The following is a 4433-nucleotide window of genomic DNA, read 5'->3' as shown; positions in this document are numbered from 1 at the left end:
TTCATATTAGTTCTAGCAGCTTATTTGTGGATTCTCTAAAATTTTCTACACAGATAATCATGTCTCTACACAGATGACCATGTCTTCTGCTAATAAATACAATGTTTAATCTTTTTCTTTTCAAGCCCTATGCTTGTTTTCCTTGTATCTTTTCTTAATGCAGTGGATAGCACCTCCAATACAACTTTAAACAGAAGTCTTACCTTAAAAATGTTATACCACTTTTCATGTCAGAACAATACAGCAGTATGCTTCCATTTTTTCCTCAAGCTTTTGTGTTTTTTTTAAATACATTTTATTTAAATTCAATTTGATTTTTGTGCTACTTTTGTTGCACATTTTACTGCTCTGTGTTTCAAATGCCATACTCAGTATGTTGTCATTATTTTTTGTTAAAAAATTATATTCCCCCCTTTTTCACTTTTAACTTTTTTTGGCAAGATAACACTGCACAAACTGTTCAGTAACTATAACACAGCTCACACTGCATGCTAAATTCATGTACATTATCAGCAGCAAATTAAAAACAGAAAAAGACATTATTGAGCTATAAATCTTTTTTTTTTTTAAAGTAAAAGGAAGAGGGATCCCTGGGTGGCGCAGCGGTTTGGCGCCTGCCTTTGGCCCGGGGCGCGATCCTGGAGACCCGGGATCGAGTCCCACGTCGGGCTCCCGGTGCGTGGAGCCTGCTTCTCCCTCAGCCTGTGTCTCTGCCTCTCTCTCTCTCTCTCTGTGACTATCATAAATAAATAAAAATTAAAAAAAAATAAAGTAAAAGGAAGAACAATATTAGTTAAGTCTGATCTGAACAGCTGAAGATTTGAAGGAGCTTCTTCACCTGCCATCTTCTTAAGTTTTAATATTTACAAATGCCTAATTTAAAGGTAACAAATCAGCTGGTTGTATCTACGGCATACTATTCTGGTACCACATTAAAAAGCTTTCAGACATTATATGTTCTCATTCATTTGGGGAATATAAATAGTAGTGAAAGGGAATATAAGGGAAGGGAGAAGAAATGTGTGGGAAATATCAGAAAGGGAGACAGAACGTATAGACTGCTAACTCTGGGAAACGAACTAGGGGTGGTAGAAGGGGAGGAGGGCGGGGGGTGGGAGTGAATGGGTGACGGGCACTGGGGGTTATTCTGTATGTTAGTAAATTGAACACCAATAAAAAATAAATTAAAAAAAAAGCTTTCAGAAAGGAAGTTCATGTATATTTTCTTAGTAGCATCTAACAGATATCCAAATACCAAGAATCTTAACTTATGAATTATAGTGTTCTGATACTCAAAAGCAATCTGATAAATTAGTATCGGAATACAATTAAGTGTCTAAGAAAAGAAAAATCCCTTGTCAAAATCAGAATTCACAAACTAAGTTTTCCATTTTGCAGAACTACTTTTAATATTGGGCTTGGATCTATAAGATTATAGTTTTCATCAAATTTGTAAATTTGGCCATTATTTTTTCAAATAATTGCACTCACTTCTCAGTCACCAGTTATGCATATGTTAAGCCACTTGTTGTCCAATAGGTCTCTAATACTCTAATAATTTTAAAAAATATTCTTTCCCTCTGTTTCATTTTGGATAGTTTCTATTGCTATGTTTGAAGCTCTAGCAGGGTTTTTTTTTTCTGCAATGCTTAATCTGTTGCTAATTTAATCCAGTGATTTTTCATCCCAGATATTATATTTTTCTCTAAAATTTTAATTTGGATCTTATATCATCTATTTCTTTGCTCATCATGTTCATATTTCCTCTACCTTCTTATATATATGGCATATACTTATAATTGATGTTTTGTCATCTTTGTCTACGAATTCTTTTTGGTTTTTTGTTTTTTTTTTTTGTTTTGTTTTGTTTTTTTTTTGGTGTCTGATCTTATTTATTTTGTCACTCTTAGAAAATCTCATTTTTGACTGGACTCAGACTTAGAGGTAGAAGCTCTCAGAGAGGACAGCCTCCGTCTCTTGGCAATCTGTTCCTGGCGTTTTTCTTTGGCCTCCTTCGTTCTCTTGGCCAAAAGTTTAGCATATTCTGCAGCCTCTTCCTTATTTTTCTTAGTATGCTGTTTCTTCAAAGCAATACGCCAACGTTTGTATTGGAGGACACGTGGAGTAACAAGACACTGAATCTTGGGTGCTTTGGTTCTAGGTTTCTTACCTTCTTTGTTTAGGGGCTTTCTAACAACATACTGGTGAACACCGTCTTCTTTTGACAGATTAAAAAGCCTTCGGATGCTGCTGGCTCTTTTGGGCCCCAGGCGAGGAGGCACAGTAGTATCAGTGAGTCCAGGAATATCCTTCTCCCCTTTTTTCACAATAACCAAATTGAGAACACTGAGATTGGCATCCACAATGCAACCCTCCAACAGATTTGCGCTTCCTCTCTCCAGTCCTCCTGGGTCAGTAGCAGGAATGCCTCTTTACTCAACAGCAGGCGCACATGGCCATGGGTCAAGACACCCTGCTTCATGGGGAAGCCTTGTTTGTCATTGCCACCACTGATTCGCACCACGTAACCCTTCCATTCCTCGCCCAGAGCATCGGCAGCAACTTCTGTCGCCATAGGCTTCTTATAAAAGGTACGCAGTTTGCACTCATCATCCACTTCAATGAGTTTCTAGCAGCCAGTAGCTGGGAAAGAGATGTTCAGCTTCATCCTGAAGCGGCCTACCGCCACGGAAGCGCCACGAAAAAGAGCTTTGTTGTTGTTCTTGCTTGTTTTTTAGTTTTTTAATTTAAATTCAATTTATTTAACATATAATGTATTATTAGTTTCAGATGTAGTGTTCAATTATTTATCAGTTGTGTATAATACCCAGTGCTCACCACATCACATGCCCTCCTTAATGCTCATCACTCAATTACTCCATTCCCCTACCCACCTCCCCTCCAGCAACCCCCAGTTTGTTTCCTATAGTTAAGGGTTGTCTACTAATTATATCATGTGTCATTTATAGTTCTTTTTCTGTGGATTGATTTTTCTTACCATTAAGGATTTTAAGTTTTTATTTTTTTAAGTTTTTATTTTAATTACAGTTAGTTAACATACAATGTTGTATTCGTTTTAGGTGTACAATATAGTGATTCAACGCTTCCATACAACACCCTGTTCTCATCAGGACAAGTGCACTCCTTAATCCCCATCACCCATTTAACCCATCACCTACATCCTCCTCTCTGGTAACCATCAGTGTGTTTCTATAATGAAGAGTCTGTTTCTTGGTTTGCCTTTCTCTCTCTTTTTTTTCTCTCTGCTCTTTGTTTTGTTTCTTAAATTCTACATGTGAATGAAATCATATGGTATTGTCTTTCTCTGATTTATTTTGCTTCATGTCATACTCTAGTTCCATCTATGTCATTGTAAATGGCAATATTTTATTCTTTTTTATGGCTGAATGATATTCCACTGATGGACAACACTTGGGCTGCTTCCATCATTTGGCTATTGTAAATAATGCTGATATAAACATACAGGTGGATGTATCCCTTTGAATTAGTGATTTTGTATTCTTTGGGTAAATATCCAGTAGTACAATTGCTGGATCTATTTTTAATTTTTTGAGGGATCGCCATACTGTTTCCCACAGTGGCTGTACCAGTTTGCATTCCCACCAACCATATATGAGGGTTTCTTTTTTCTTCACATCCTTGCCAATACCTGTTGTTTCATATGTTGTTGATTTTAGCCATTCTGACAGGTGTAAGGTGATATCTCATTGTCTGATAAAGGGCTACCATCCAAAATATATAAAGAACTTATAAAACTCAACACCCAAAAATGAATAATTCAATTAAAAAATGGGCAAAGACATGAACAGATATTTCTCCAAAGAAGACATACAGATGGCCAACAGACACATAAAAAAATGTGTATCATTACTTATCATCAGGGAAATGCAAATCAAAACTACAATGGATCATAGTTTTTATTTTTTGCATGCCAGGTAATTTTTATTGGATGCCAGACATTGTGTTGTAAATTGTGCATTGGATTATTTTTGTATTCCTCTAAATATTCATATATTTTTTTCTGAGACAAAGTTAAGTTACTTATAAAATTTTTGATCTGTTCAAGCCTTGCTTTTCAGTTTTATTAGGCAAGTCCAGAATAGATTTTAGTCTAGAGCTAATTTGTCCCCACTATTAAGGCAATATTCTTTTGAGGTCAACTCTTGATAGATTTATTCCAAACTAGTTTAGTTTTTATGGTATTGTAAATAGTATTTTTTATTTTATTTTATTATTGTTAATGGCTGTTATGTAGAAATACAGAAACCGTGCTACATTTATTTATTCTAATAATTTATAGATTCTTTTGGATTTTATATATATGCATGCTTATGCTGAGAATGGTAGTTTTATTTCTTCCTCTCAAATTGTACTCCTTTCTATTTTTATTGGCTATGACCTCTAGTACAATG

The 4433-nt window shown here is 35.5% G+C and overlaps 1 pseudogene; it reads right to left on the bottom strand.

Moving 5' to 3' along the window:
* Positions 1–1859: 1859 nt before the first annotated feature.
* On the bottom strand, positions 1860–2704 carry LOC112668422 (40S ribosomal protein S6-like; annotated as a pseudogene).
* Between the last annotated feature and the right edge of the window lie 1729 nt (positions 2705–4433).

The sequence above is a fragment of the Canis lupus genome, chromosome X (genome assembly GCF_003254725.2).
Source record: "Canis lupus dingo isolate Sandy chromosome X, ASM325472v2, whole genome shotgun sequence".
Taxonomy (NCBI): Eukaryota; Metazoa; Chordata; class Mammalia; order Carnivora; family Canidae; genus Canis; species Canis lupus.
Note: the sequence above shows the minus strand (reverse complement) of the source record. Positions and strands in the feature narration are given on the sequence as shown.